This window comes from Anser cygnoides, chromosome 4 (assembly GCF_040182565.1).
Source record: "Anser cygnoides isolate HZ-2024a breed goose chromosome 4, Taihu_goose_T2T_genome, whole genome shotgun sequence".
Classification (NCBI taxonomy): domain Eukaryota; kingdom Metazoa; phylum Chordata; class Aves; order Anseriformes; family Anatidae; genus Anser; species Anser cygnoides.
The window spans coordinates 19,066,858-19,082,649 of NC_089876.1; the positions used below are offsets into that span (position 1 = coordinate 19,066,858).

Genomic DNA, 15,792 nt, shown 5'->3' on the forward strand with positions numbered 1-15,792 from the left:
TTAAAGCCAGGATTTCTGAATAACGGGGATCAAACACACCATGTTGGAATAACTCCTTGGTAGGCTTTCAAGGCTGCAAATACTGAAGAGCCGTGCCCAGGGAGGTCTCAGGCCACTGCACATTACTTAGAGGATTTCAGGATTCCACAGCTGTACAAATCCTTTAATTAAAATTCCACCGTGCACATTTTAAGGTAGGCTATGGTGTTCTTGATGCAGATATGTTGGTTAACTGTTCCTTCCCTCTCCTGCTCAAAACCCCATCAGCTTTGACAGGTGATAGTTGCTACCTCTGCTACTGAACTGCATTTCTTGGCACCTTTTTGAGCGTCTGCATAGTCATATATCTCTTTGACAAGGATATTGCTGCTGCCTTCTGTTTGATGGCCGTGCCACTGACGGATTCCTTCTCCAAAATCCAGCAAGGAAACCCTTCCAACCCAAATGAAGATCAATTGCACCACACCTGAAGTTTTGATAAATACTTTTGATCGACCAATAACGACTAATTGCTTCGGGAGAGCACAGTAACTCTGATGACACTCATTTATTAGACAAGGGAGAAGAGAAACTTGGACCTTTATAGCAAAGTCAGCCATCTCACTTCAGCACCTATATTTTATTTTATACACAGTAGGTCAGCAAAGAGAGCCTCTCCTACCCTGTTCAAGCTAATAGGTAAGCCTCTCTGAAGGCTGAATGAGTAGCATGAACGTTACCTCGAAATACATTTCATGTTCATGCCCATGGGAGAATGATCCTGCTTGGGGGCACACAGAGCTGGTAGCGGCACTTCTCTCAAAACTGAAATGGCTGCGGCTCAGATATGGGTCCTCCTACCCGTGGTCCCTGACCTGGGGGGACCTTCCCAAAGTAAAGCCACAGCTCTCCCTACCTTCTGCTGGAGACGTAGGACCTACCTGCTGCTCTGGCTGCTTCTGCCACAAAGCTCAGGACACCCCTCGGCTGCAGTATCCAGGCTGACCTGCGGGTGGAAGTCCTGCAGAAGGAAAAGGGAGGCACGGAGGCAAGTTTCTGAGACGATGAAAACCCAGGAACGCTACCAAGGCCCAAACGTGGTGCCGCTCTGGAGGAAGCAGTGGAGGAACTACCTTGCTGTCCTGTTCCTGAGGCACACGGTCATTGTGCTTCTGTCCTCTCCCCAGGTGCTAGTGAACCAAAGGCGGTAAATGGGTACAGCTGCACTCCGGGGGCTGTGGAAAATACCAGGTACAACCCTTCCCTCCCTCAGATGTGTGCTCCATCTTGCCATATGTTAAAGCAATGCTGAGCCTGCAAAATTCCGCGCTGATTGACTGCTTTTGTTATTTCAAGATATTTTTTACGTGACAAGGACATCACATCAGGACTTTCTGTGCTGCCTTCTATAGGCTTCATTCCAAGTGACAGTGAATTAAACCTCAGTGTTCTCCTCAGGTTCAGGGCTTTGGTTTGCGGTCTCTGAATTCGAGGTCCAGCAGCTAAAGACCTTCCTGCATTCATCCTGCCTCTCTACTAGGGATTAGCAGGGATGGCAGCATGGACCTTGTGCCTGCTCTTAGGTGCCACAGCTTATGGGCTGATGGATCAATTTCAGCCGTCACTGCTCCAGCTCATGCAGCGGATTATGGCTTCATGCGGAGTGCTAGCTCTGGGACCTAAGGAGCAAATGCACTACAGGCTCTGTCTTTCCTGTGCTGCAGAATGACACCTTATCTCAGAAGGCACGGCAGTCGGCGGGGCGATAATCTTTCAGTTACCACAGAAAAACGGTTCAGGACGGGAGGATCAGAGCGCTTGGACACAAGAGGGAATGAGCGATTGTCTCTGTGGTCGGCTCACTATTGAATTTACCTCTGTCTGCTTATACATCTCCATGTAGCTCCAGACAGGAAGCGACTTAGCTGACACCTGCAAGATTTCACGCTGTGCACAGGCTTGCGTAAAGTGCTCTCGATTTCAGGCTGGCCGCAGCAGCCGATGCTCCGTCTTCATCTAAGTGGGCTCCGTGGGGTTTTGAACTGCCGCCCGCACTCAGGGAACCCGAGGCAGATTTCAGGTGCCGTGGGTTGTTGTCACCTTGGAGGTCAAATGCCTGTAAGAGCAGCATCTACAGCAGGGATGCTTTAAAGGTGTACAAGTACATCACATACAGCGCTGCCTTTTTACATCGTGATAATATATTTGCCACTTTTACTTTAAGCAGTGGATGATATGAACTTAACTTGTCCCAAGACAGTTCTCAAAGCCAGCTCTATATACATAGATATATAACTCTCTTGTCACCGTTAGCACAAAAGAGCATACTGATGAGTACATTCAGATCCCAAGACCTGGGTTTTACTTCCTAAGGTTGCTGGTTATTATTCTGGCAAATCGTCCTGACATTAAGAACACTGTTCCTTGTTAACACGCTGCTGATGTTATAGGAAGCACAAGGAGGAAAGCAAAAAAAAAAAAAAATGCTTGTACGAACATTCCTGTAATAATTCCTACCTAAATGATAAATAATTAGATAACATTGATTGACCTAGGAAGCCAACAGCTCTCATGGGTTCTTGGTAGACTGGCACCTGGCCTCACCTGCTGGCTCAGAGCAGCCCTGGTGGTGAGAGGCTGTTGCCTTCTTTGCAACCCCTGTCCTCTGCAGAGAGAGATGCTAAACACCTGGCTCTTTCTTGGTTTGGTCAACACAGTTCTTCCTAATAAACCAGACAGAAAGGGTGATGAAGCCACTTAAAGAACGGGGTGAGAACATAGTGTGAGGTCTGTTCCCCTTGCTTGCCTACACCAGTTTTACCATGGAAATCTACACCTTGTATGTACCTATGGTTAAAGCAACCTTAAGTGGTTAGTTCAGTACGTAGGGTCTAAACCATCAAGGTCCTTGAACATAAACAAATGCCATTTGTTTATGACAAATGAAATGACAATGAAAAATATCATTCCCGATGGATTTTTTTAGTACCCTTCTCTTCTCCACGCTCCTGCCTCATAAGCCTGCTGCATGTGCGCAAATGTGCCAGTATTTGTGCATAATTATCGTCATAAACTTGTGCAATGTGAACTGCAACTACAGAAAGCAGGATTTACGCTGCTCAGTGATGGCCTTTTCCTTGCACTACAACACATCAGGACTGCGCTAGAGGACAGAAGCAGATGTATTTGTTTACACTTCTTTGCAGTGGAAATGTTAGGAATGTGCACTGGCTTCACTCGAAGGAGTATCTAGAAGTAGACAGACATATCTTCTCTTCCCAAACACCTATAAACAACTTTAAATTAGGGGGAGTCAGGGGATGCTCTTTAGGCAGATGAGAAAAGGGGTTAATAGTTGGCAGCTGTTTTCCTGGTTTTGTGATGACTTTTCCTAACATTATGCCTCCTATTCAGAGTTTAATTATGAAAGAGGGAAAAAAAAAACTTTGAATAGAGTCATTCTTAAAGGGGTCACAATTCTAAAGTGCAATGGATACGTGTAGTTGTGGCTGATGCTAGCTGTTCAAGGAATGGCATATGCGGTGGGAGCTGTCTTTGGTGAACATTTCCTGCAGGTGACAGCTCTGCACGCAAGGGTACAAAATTCTTTAGATTTTTTTATTTAAATCATTATTTTAATCAGCTAATATTACCTCCAATAGGACCACTGGCTCTCGTGGTCTTGGAGGAGAGTGCCTGTTATCATGTTCTTCTGATAAATATTTAAACACACAACTATCAAGTTACAACTCAGTATTTCTTACTGCAAGAGGTTTCTGGCAATGCACTTTAAATTACCCATTTTGTAGCTGTCTTCACAAACAAAGCAATTCTGGCCAATGACAGCAATAATTCAAAACAAATACATATTTGTTTCCAGTGCAAAGTAACAAATCCGTGCCGTCCTTAGGCCATGGACTTACAATTTCTGGAATTGTTCTCCCAGATTTTTCATTTAGTCTTTTTTTTTTTTTTTTTTTTTTTAAACATCCGTTGGTATTTTTACTCTGCTTAGGTACATTTATCCCTATATAGCACATTTTTTAGCTACGGTCTCGATTTTTCGAGTATTGTGGTGTGGATGTTAGCAGATATATATGTCTTTTTTAAACTGACAATATTCCAGGAAGAAAAAAGTCATGTAGCCTTTGTGTGGCTCAGTTACCCATCCTGCAAAGTGTGAATTGCAAAACTGAACTGTGCTCGAAAGATAAATTATAAGCTTAAGTAATTCACGCAGAGTAATCCATCAATATCAATATGAAAAAGAGAAAATGGGTGCCAGCGCTACATGCTCCACATTGTTATTAAAATTAGATTTCTATTCTCTTATTAAGTGTTGTGCTTACTCAGATAGCACCTGTGGTAGAAGAACACCTCTGTCCCACTGCTCAGTATATAAATGCATGACAAAAAGCCGGTCTAAGCCCTTCCAGAGCTGTTGCTCACGGTCAGTTGGTGCAAGGAGTAGTGCGGTGCTCCTTGGTCGCTGCTACCAGCTCCCAGCAGCCTGGATGACAGCCTTTCCCAAGAAATTCCTTTCTTCTTTCCCACTCCTCTACCTTTACTACAGCTCTCCATATATTTTACCGTTGCTGTAGTTATTCCAGAGACCAGTTGTTAAGCTTCCCGTGACGCTGTTCTTACGGTAAGGTGTCTGCTCATCCACTTACCAAGAGAACGTGCAAGACCACAGCTGAGAAGTCAATCTGAAGGATGCAAACATTTGTTTTGAATAAGACCCTGCACAGGTACAGTTTGAGGCAGCTGAGGCAAAAGTAAATTCCCTCTATTCTTTATTCTGATATGGAAAAGTTTAGAGAATGAGAGTGATACACAGGAGAGCGCTATGATAAATTATCTTTAAGTTTGCACTCTCGCTCTGCATGCTGCATAGCCCTCAGGAGCATAAGTTAATGTTCCAGTAAGATGAAAAAGAGATAGAGTTTTGGGAGCTGGTGCCACCTATATACACACTGAATATCAATGTCATTTATTTCACCTGACGTGCTTACACAAATATGTTAAACTTCAGGAAAATTAGCTTTTCATCTTACTCTAGAAAGCTGAATTTGAGCTTTGGAAAGAAACCACAGAGCAATTCTTTATTTGTTAGAAAGCTAGCTGCTTTCTAAAAGAAGGTGCTTCTGAGAATAGATGCATTGATCAAAGCTGTTTTGATCAGAGGGGCCAAGGGCTTTGGTTTTGGAGTGGGTTATGTTTGTTTTTTTGTTTTTCTCAGCTTGTTTTCATGACTCCTTTCCCTTCCCACATAGTTTTTTGTTTGTTTGTTTGTTTGTTTTTTCCTGATGAGAAATCGCAGGTACCCTCCCCACCTTTTTGAGCCTGCGCAGCAGGACCAGCCCACGGCAGCGGTGACAGCGCTGCCCTGCAGGCCGGGGCAGCTGCTAAACGTGGCACTGAGGATGCGCAGTGTGGGGCTTGGGCCTCAGTCTCGGGCCACAGCTTTAGGTGGAAGCAGGATCTGGTCCGCAGTTCTTTCAGAACCGGACCCTTGTCTTCACTCTGACTGAACACAGCCCACAAAAGCCAGCAAATGCTAGCTGCCTTGCATTCTTCACAAGCCTTATTCGCAGCCTTATTCTCAGTCCCCCCAGCCACGCAGTCCCCATCCAGTTGGCATTTTTCAATCCGAGCACTTTTGTTCTCAGAAGCAGGTGAGGTGCAAGATTAAACAATCATTTTACAACCACCTTTCAAATACCTGCCAGAGATTTCTTCAATTAAGTTAATCCTCCTCTCTCCCCCTCTCACACAAACGCTTTGAAAGTGAATTCTGTAATTAGTCGCCCAAATCCCCTAATCCCACCTGTCGTGCTTCGAATCCTGGCAGATGGCTCGGTGGGGACAGCGTGTGCCTGCAGCCCCGCTCCCCAGCCCTCGGCAGCCCTGGCTCTCCCTGGCAGGGGTGCGAGGCCGGCCACAGGCAGCAGGATGAACCGAAATCCAGGGGGCTGCTGCGGTTTGCAGCGAGGGGCGACGCTTGTAGAGGTGCAGCTTGTCCTGGAGGGCTGCCACCTGGCTCCGCAGCCGCCAGCCAGGGAGGAACTCTGCTTTGGAAAAGCGTGCGGTTTGGTCCCCAGGTCCCACTTTTGTCCAAAGTTCCCCTAGCCCAGTAACAGAAATAGGGCCGAAACCCACCGGCGGTGAAAGCTGCTGCGTGGATGTGGTTTGTCAGCCCGCATCTCAGTATCAGGAGGTGTGACTGCCCGGAAAATCAAAGCAGACCTTCCCTGGACACCACGGCGGGGTGCTGATCAGATGGCTGTCTTCAGCTGTGAAACAGTTAATACTAAGTGTTCGTAATTAGACTTCCTATTAGCTCTCAATTAAGGCGAACGGGGGAATGTTCACACCTCTCTCAGTGCTATTATTTCAGCCTTGCTGGCTGGCAGACTCAACAAGACAGCAATGTATCCTTGTCAGAGGGACCAGCTGTCCCTGCTTAGGTGAAAGAGTCCCTTTTTTGTCATTCTGTCCCATTAAAATAATTCATCAACTCCAACGCATTTTAGTAGGGGCTAATGGTGCGACCCTGTTTTCCCTTCAAATGTCCCTACTAATTACTTCTATATATTGCTGTCTTTGTTAGACTGTAAAATATTTTACAAATTTCCTTTTTCTCTGAAACAAACAAACAAACAAGTCCACAGTAAACATCAACATTTCTAACACAAACCTTTCCTGGAGGTGGTAAATCGCCACCGGATTATTTTGTCTCTCCAAACACGTTGCAATTAATTGCTTTTTGGGCAGATGTCTGTCACCACCCTCTGCTGGACGGAGCCCAGACAATCTAATCCTATATCATGGACTGTGCTGTGAGCAGCCTGCCTCCATGTTTTAGGATAGCAGGTAAAGAAGCAAATAGGAAGGTTAGGAATCAGAAACTGTAAAGAAATTTATGTTCAGTACCTCATATTGAAAATACAGCACAGCACAATAGAATAGAATAGAACAGAATAGAATACAACAGAATAGTTCAGTTGGAAGGGACCTACAGAGATCATCGAGTCCAACTGCCTGACCAGAAGTTAAAGCATATTAATGAGGGCATTATCCAAAGGCCTCTTGAACACTGGCAGCACAGGGCATCAGCCACCTCTCTAGGAAGCCCGTTCCAGTGTTTGACCACCCTCATGGTGAAGAAATGTTTCCTAATGTCCAGCCTGACCCTTCCCTGGTATAGCTTTGTGCCTAAATATATACCTTAAGGTGTAGAACAAAGTAATATAGGTAATTTGTGGAAAGGTACACCATGCTAGCAAATCAGATTGTACGAAGGATTAGACAATTTTCAGAACGTTGAACTTGTTTTTAGAAGACAGAGTGCTAAATTTGAAGGGACAGCTTCTTTTCTGTGTCCATTTAAGAGAAGTTTCCAACAAAAAGGAATCCCCACTGGTCACTTTGAAGACCACGTACGTTATTTCAAGGCTTGTGGTTACCTGGTGCCATGTGGCTGCCAGAAAGCACAGGCTGAATCTGTCAAATCCCACAAAGGACCTACATCTTCAAGTGTCGTTAAATACGCGTAGTGTGGTCTTTAACTACTTTACAAAAAATCAAAGCCAACATGTTTTCAGTCCTCATTACTAGAGCTTCCTATCCCTAATGCCGAAATGAATGAAATGCAAGTCAATGAAATCAATATTAAGATGTGTTACGCATAGATATTTTCCTCGCTCTCCTCTCTTGTAAAGTACTTTTCTCAAACATAAAGACCTGGAAGATATGACCTGGGGGATATTTCCACCAGGTCGGAAGTTTCAAGCAGATACACACTAAAAGTAGGAAGCAGAACTGATTTCCTTAGCGCAGCCAGCAGTAATCGCTGCTGGACAAGTGTCACAGCTTTCTGTGGCATTCCCGTTGATAACTGATAAAAGCAGAACAAACATCAAGGGGCACAAGTCTCACAGGGACCGAATTTGCTTTGACTGAACACCAAGCTTCCCCTCAAGCCATCTTTTCTCATAAGGTACCACTTTCCTGCCTCTAGCGGAGAGGATGCCGAATGAGAGAGACATGGCCGGGTTTCCAGCTGATTTCCTCACATCCCATATGTTTCTCGGCAAGAGGGAAGAACTGGCTCATTATTCAGAAAATCGAAAGATGCCCAGATTCATCAGTCAGTTCCTCACGAAAGGCTTTACCATCTCTGCTACTAAGGGGGTTCAGCTCCAGCGTGATTCTTAGCTCATTTCAAGGGTTTTGTTCCCTCGTCCTTTCTCTCATTCTCTTCAATTCAAACGAGTTCAGTCAGCTTGATAACAGTAAGACAATAGATTTACACCTGTGAGAGGACTCTGAGATTTACCTTTCACATGACCTTGTGCCATACCCCTATGAGTCTGATGCTAAGAAACTTTGGTGTGAAACTATGCAACTAAGACATGCTCAGTGAGCAAGAACCTGCTTTTCACTTAGATAAAATTTCACGGAGGCTCATATCAAACTAAGGCTATATCAAGCGTAATAGCTAAAGTAGCTCAAGTTAAAATATCTCAAGTGGTACAAAATCACTAGGATTATACAAAAGAACCTGAAATTTGAGATGAACTTCCTCGAGTGAATCGCACATGTACAAGTTACGGTAAGAAATTTTTCCTGTCGTAATTATTTTCATCTCCAAATCATTTCTTCCTAAAAATTACCGATGCAAATGTGCATGTCTAGTTATGCAAGCACAGGCACATGCAAATATATATTATTTGGACATGTTCTTTGTTACCACAACATGTGCTGCTGATGAGAATTAATTATTTTTCTATGTTTTACATTCTCAGGATCCCAAAGGACTTCCCAAGACCGACATTGGTCCCAGGGATGCTGACCTTGCTCTCACTAAAGCAAGAGAAGTTTCCCCACTGCCCTTATGGATAAGAAAATGGGCAGGTACTTTGCATTTTGCCTGATGATATTCAACTCGTACGTAGCATTGGCTATTCTAATCTTTTTTTACAGGGAAAGTAATACTGTTGGGGGCTGGAGATTTTCTATGTTTTTAGCAAAATGCCAGGGAATCTTTACCTTCCACCTGGACGGCCACCAGAGACAAACAGAAAGGACCTTGGGTTTAATGTCTCATCTAAAGGATATTATAATGTGTTGGCCTCATTATTCACAGCAGAAAAGGCCTTTGTCATGGTCAGATGGCTTTAATGTGTTTCGTATGCTACATAAATTCAAACTTGATGGCTCATTTATTTGTTGGATTGCAGCGTTATTCAACCTAAATGAAGCCTTGGTATTTACTAATAATTCGGGCTCTGGCTCTTGTTTATTTAGGTAAGCAGTGTCCACTGTCTCCTCTGTTGTCTGTATTAAGTTCAAACTCTACCAATTCAAGCAATATTATAGAGGGGTCCAAAAAAAATGCAGAGAAAATAGCTTTTCATTTGTGGACAATTATTTATCCAAGCCTTGCAAGATTAGTATTCCAATATTGCAGTTTCTGACATCAATTTTCTCAGGGTCAGAAACAACTTCTCAGACTTCAACTAAGCCTCAAAATACCCCCATGAGGAAGTGAGTCATTGTTATCATCACTTTGAAAAAGGGCAAACTGGAGGTAGTAGGGGGTTAGGCAGCTTGTTCTATGTCCAAAAAAAAAAAAAAAAAGACACTGACTAAAATGCATCCAGAATCCAAATCTGCCTTTTAATGTTACGGCCATATTTCCTGTTGTGATGCGACAATGTTATGTTCTTTGATGAAACTACGTGCAGCAATTTTCAAACTATGTAGTCACACCAAATCTAAAAAAATCAGAACACAAAGATTCTCAAAGATTCTCTTTTATTGTCTGAAAACAAGAATATATGGCTATAATAAGAAAAGGGTAACTAGTCAATTACTTAAAATGTATAGCCTTTATTCTATCTTATATAAAGACTTGCCTTCTAATGGGATGTTTTTTAAATCTGCATTTTTGTTGAAATTTTAGCTGAACTCCCCCCCCAACTGATTTTAAAATCTGACCCCAGATGGATATTGTGAGAGCAATGTCAAAATTCAAAATTATCCATTAAATCAAAACAAAACTAAGAATCCATCCTATATCTAGACAGAAAGATGAGTAAATAACCTTAACCATGGCAAAAGATACTCATCCTGCCTGCAGAAACATGCAACTGGATTTTAATGAACTGAATAACCACAAGAACACAAACTGGTGAATAGTTTCAGAGTAGTACAGGATCATGACGGATTCACTGATAAGAAATATATACATATCACATAAATACCAAACATTCATTTATGGCACTAATTATACTTCTAAATTGTTTACACGGACCCCAAATTTTCCCTTTTCCCTGTTGATGCAAATAGGGAGTGACTTTAAAAAGGCACCTGCTGCATCTCTAGCCAGCTAATAATTTGCCACTCTACCAAATAAATATTTAAGGGATTTATTAAGCAATTAGGAGTCTGCTTGGACAAATCAAATGGACTTTTGGATTTGTGACCAGAACTGTGCTGATAACACAACGATGTTTTGGCTGTTGCTGAGCAGAGTTCTCACAGTGTCAGGGGCTTCTCTGTGTCTCTCTGTGTGCCCCAGTGAGGAGGCAGGGGTGGGCAAGAGGCTGCGAGGGGACACCCTGGGGACAGCTGACCTGGAGTGACCAAAGGGATGTTCCATGCTACATGATGCCACGCTCAGCAATAAAGCTGGGGGGAGTTTTCTTGCATAAGGGCCTAGCATTGTGTAGGCGTATGCAAGTTATAAAAAGCTACAAAAAGTGGTAGATCTTTTCAATGTATTTAAAACTGAAATGAAAGCACGTATCTCATATGCTGATTTTATTTTGTTGTAGCTTTGTTGTCTGTAATATGTCCCAGTAGTAGAAAAGGATTCTGAAGTGAACAAGAGACTAGGAGGATATCTGGCACTTTATGGTACGTAGATATTTTCTGCCATGCCCATGCCATTTTTTTCCAACGAAACCATTATATATTGTTTGTCAGTGGTCCAGCTTTACGCACCATGAGCATGAAGCACGGCTGGAGACTGGGACCTGGCTAAGGTGCAGCTCTACCTCTGCTCCAGGATCAGATGTTTCATAACCAGCACGGCAGAACTTCCACCAGAATAGTTCAAGCTCACTCCTGTTAACAAAGTTCAGTAATCCTCTAACAAAAACATCCAATCTGTATCTGGCTTCTACAACACACTTCATAACCTTATAATCCTCAGTTTTAATAACATCTGCAGGCTTTGAGAATAAAGCCTTGCAAGTGACAAAACAGATGATAGCTCATAGGAGGAAAACCTGGAAGCTGGAGATGGAAGGTAAATTTGTAACAAAATAAAAAAAAGGACAGCTTCAAAAAAATAATTTTTTTTTTCCTTGCATCTGTTAGAGCCGTTTCTAATGCATCTGAAGAATGGCTTTCCCTTCAACAGGGCCACAGTGAAATATCTGCTGTGTTCTTATTCATTTACTACAGGCATCCTAACACTGAGAGTAGGAACAACATCCAACCCAAGGATTTCTCCATGTGCTCTAGAAAACAGCTGGTTATCCTATTTAACTGGAACTGAAACACTCCACATTCATAAAACAGCCCAGCAGGAGCCTTATTCTGTACAAATGTGTACCATCTTCCTGGGGGAAATCTGCACCACTATTCCCCATTATAGCTAATGGAATACTATTAAGAACTCCATGCCCTGCAAGTTGAAAACCTTTCTGAAAGCAGGTGGCATTCTCAGTCTTGTTTATTAATGCATACATTGGAGCTGGTAAAAATGCATTCCCTTTATGTGCTTTGCCTTATACCAGCTCTATTTTTCTAGACCTGAACGTGTGGCTTCAGAGATACTTGAATCCCTTGTACTGCTGGGCTGGAACTAACGGGATCCACGGGGCTGAAACAGAACCAGCAGAAACACCTCACGTCTCTGCAGAGATCCCAAAATCTGACAGCATTTGGGGGAACTGGGTCCCTCTGCACAGTTCAGAGAAGGAAGAAGAAAGAAAATAAAAATAAACAGTACTGAGAGCATCTTCAGATGGAAGGGACCGTTCTTGCGTGCTCCCCCCAGGCATGGCCTCTGTCTTTAATTATTTGCTAAATGGGGAAGTAGTCTTCCCTGGGGAGGAAATCAGGTGCAAATATTTACTTCAGAGTGGGCAAAATATTTATGTTGGAATTCTTCAGGTGGGTCAATTAGAAACTTAGGTGCTTCTATTTATTTTTTCTAAAAATGGTTCACCCGTACTGTGGCCCATTAGACAGTTCAAGAAAACAATCTTAATGACTTACACCAAAATGTCAAAATGATTTTAAACAAGGTAAGAAAACTCTTGTGTTCATAATCCCTGAACATCTGATCTCAAAAAACATTCTCCACAGGAGAACTTAAATATGTGCACAGGCTTACGAAAGCCGCATGAAACTAAAAGATGTTAAGGTCAGATGAGGGACCTGGAACCTCTGAAATTTCAGAATGTAAATAGGATTTAGGATCCCATGTTTTCACTGAGACAACAAAAGTGGATATAATTAACACACACTGTTAAACTTCATTAGTCTCCCAGGGTTTCAGTTATGCTTACAAAATCAACCCACTAGAATAAATATGGCTAAAAAAGTGGGGAGCCACTTGACCATGGAAACAATATTTACTCTACAGAAAAATGCAAGTTTTTATTTTTTTCCCCCTACTAGTGTCAAAAATACAAACACAGTGGAATTACCACCAAATGTTTCAAAAGCACGCAAGTGTTCAGGCCCTGATCTACCTAGTACAATTTTCAAAGGAAACAGTTATCCAACAATAAGCCATGCTTTTCTTTTTTGCTCTTTCTCTAATAGCAACATACCACAAGGTCTGTAGTGAAAGGCCCACTTTGAAATAGCCCCCAGGAGTTCAGCCAGCTCCCCTGCACCTTGTAGCAGTCGTGGAGCAGGAACCTCCTCAGGAACCTGCTGGGTGCTGCTGGGCTCCAGCTTTGTCCCAGCCCAGGGCTGCTGCCCCTCACAGCTGCTGGCCAGTGCCTGCCCCTGCCTCATATCAAAGCCAGGTGGGCTTTTGTCTTCATAAAACGTGATTGCCTTCAGCTTCTGCTGAGCTCTAGTTTGCCCCTGTGCAAAGTAGAGCCTCTGGCTCCTGCAGGAGGAAGCAGGAATTTAAATCCTAATGGGAGGCTTCTTGTTTGTGGCATGGGAACACCAGGATCCTCCTGAGTCTAGGAACAAATCCTTATTTTTTCTCTTTATCTAGAAACTTGACATGCACATACAATTCCACATTAGGATACAAACCCAGGAGTGGACACTGCTCCTCTGTTTGTGGTGGGTTGTGCCTTACTGGCAACTGTAAGAAGGTGGCGAGGAAGGTGGACAAGCCGGGAGGTTTTTACCCGCAGGTGCTGCTTACAGGAAATAAGAGGATCAAAAATGTGAACCTTTGGAAAAGTACTTAGTCTAGTTAGCATGAATTAACCCCATCTCTCCTTCCAAAGCTGATGTGACATTAAAATACAACAGGTCAGATTGACGGTTTTGGCAGAAGGGAGATAGCAATGTGAGGATGTGTGCACAAAAGGTGGCTTTGCACGAGCTGTGGATGCCTGAGGGCTCAAATACCACTTGGTATCAGGCAGCACTTCAAAGACACTACATAATAATATAATAATGATAATGCAGATATGTTGTGATAGGGCCAGTGAATGATTTTGGTTCCTGTGAACTCTGAAGATCCAGGGAGAATAGGAAAAGCACAATTCAGAAGTCACAGCCTCAGAAAAACCCTTAAAAGAAACACGCTTTTTGCATTCACCTGAAGGCCAAAAAGGGAAATAAGTAAAAGATATCAGGAAATATATTTATTTATTTATTTTATATAATGATATAAGAGAATAACAAGCATTGCATGTAGAAATGAAGTAGAAGTGAATCTTGACTTCAGGTACTACCTCACACGACATTCTTGCATACAAGCTAGGGAAAAAGAATGGTCTTGATCCCACTGCTACAAAGATGATGATGGTGGGAACTCTGCTCCCAGCCTGGTGACTTGTCGGTTCCCAGCGGGGAGGACAGCCTGCCTCGGATGCACAAGTTTGTCTTTGATTCGGCTTTATTCAACCCTTCTGTTAATGACTTGGATGACAGAACAAAAAAGTAAACTGATTAAATTCACAGCTGATACCAAGCTGGAAGGGCTGTAAATACACTGTAGGGAAGGATTAGAATTCAAAATGTTCGTGACAAGCTGGAGAAACAATAAGGGGTGGGGGAAATGAAATAAAAAGGAGGTAACTCAATTAGAACAAAGGTAAAATCCCATGCTTGGCAGGAATAGCAACCAAAGAAATGTAAAATGGAAACGATTGCATAGACAGCAGTTCTGCGGGCAAGGCTCAGGCAAATGCCATGTTATGATGTGGAGAGTAACAGAGCTTGCAGGACAAGTGCGTAGTCCATTTTGTCCGGCTGAGGTGCTGGGGTGTTTGTGCACCTCCCTTCCAGAAAGAGGTGCGCGCTCCATGGGCACAAGTGGCACACTCACTACAGGAGCCTGGAGAAGTTGGGAAGAAAGCTTAAAAGGATTGGGACTGTTTGACCAGCTCCTGAGGACAGGGATGAGCCTAGGCCAGGGCTGGGCCCCTTCCTGCAGGGACGGACTGAGCTCCCCTGTTGGCCCTGGGAAGCCCTCAGGGCCCACAGGCCTCGAACCTGCCTCCTGCTTGGGTAGGAGGCCTCTGGCTCCAAGAAGGACCTGGCACCTGTTGGTACCCGCAAACCAAGCTCTCCTTAATGGAATAGTAGGACAGAAGGATCTGAAAATCATGGTCTCCTCATCCATGATGATCTTACTTAGTCTTCTGAGATGCGTAGCTGTCACACCATGCCATGGGACAGGGATCATTTAACTGCTCGTATGCGGCTGCTGCTCGTATGGCTGACCTGCTGGCCCAGCTGCCCCGTGGCTCCTGAGCTTTGACTGGAAGCCACACACAGACCTGCAGTTGTGCAAACATTCACATGTTGTGCAACATGCACTTTGAATCTAAAAAAAAAAAAAAAAAAACCAAGATCTTTCCATACATGGCCAGCGGCCACTGAGCTGGAGGGCAGTCTTGTGTTCGTTCCTTCCTCTCAAAGAGCAAAACCTCCTTCAGATTAATGCTGTGCAGCAGAAAGGATACATATTTAATAAAGGGTCAAGAAATTAATACAAACACTAATAATAACCTAAATTATCTAATAGTTGGGTTCCATCCCTAATTTTTATGTTACATATTTATATTTTATATCCACATGTGGAGATGAAATTCTGTTAAATTAGGCTGACAGAACTAGAATGGGTTTCTGAGTGCAGCTTTGTCAAAAAGCTTACTTACAGTTCCTCTCACTCTCATAAAATGATTTCTTCTCAAGCTATTAAAGAGGAAGAATTTCAAGAATTTTTCAAATTGGCTGATGGAAACTAGTTTGACAGTTGCATGATCTTCTATTTTCAAGAGAAATTAGTCCCCATAGAGAACAGTGTTGTTTCCCTTTTGTGTATTTATCTAACTTGATTTTTTGTATGGGTAATGCCCTGAAAAGTTGGAAATGCACGTAGCTCTTTTGCAAGAAGATTATAAATGGATGCTTATCTCAGGCACTAAATATCTTTATTTCTTTAAATAGAACCACCAAGACAAGGAATGGGAATAAACAGGAAGAGTAAGCCTCCACCAGTGGCAGACTGCCCCTGTGCTAGAGCAAGCTTTCTCATTCTCCTGTCATTTTTTTCACCTTACAGCAGTTGCAAAATGAGTTCCTCCA

General features: G+C 43.2%; 1 protein-coding gene across 1 annotated transcript in view; it reads right to left on the minus strand.

The window, feature by feature from the left end:
• Positions 1-2,717: 2,717 nt before the first annotated feature.
• CCDC149 (coiled-coil domain containing 149) overlaps positions 2,718-15,792 on the minus strand; it is a 69,406-nt gene continuing 56,331 nt past the window's right edge. The window contains exon 14 of the mRNA XM_066995721.1: positions 2,718-6,275. The gene's annotated coding sequence lies outside the window, so the exon portion shown is untranslated. The remainder of the gene's footprint in view (positions 6,276-15,792) is intronic.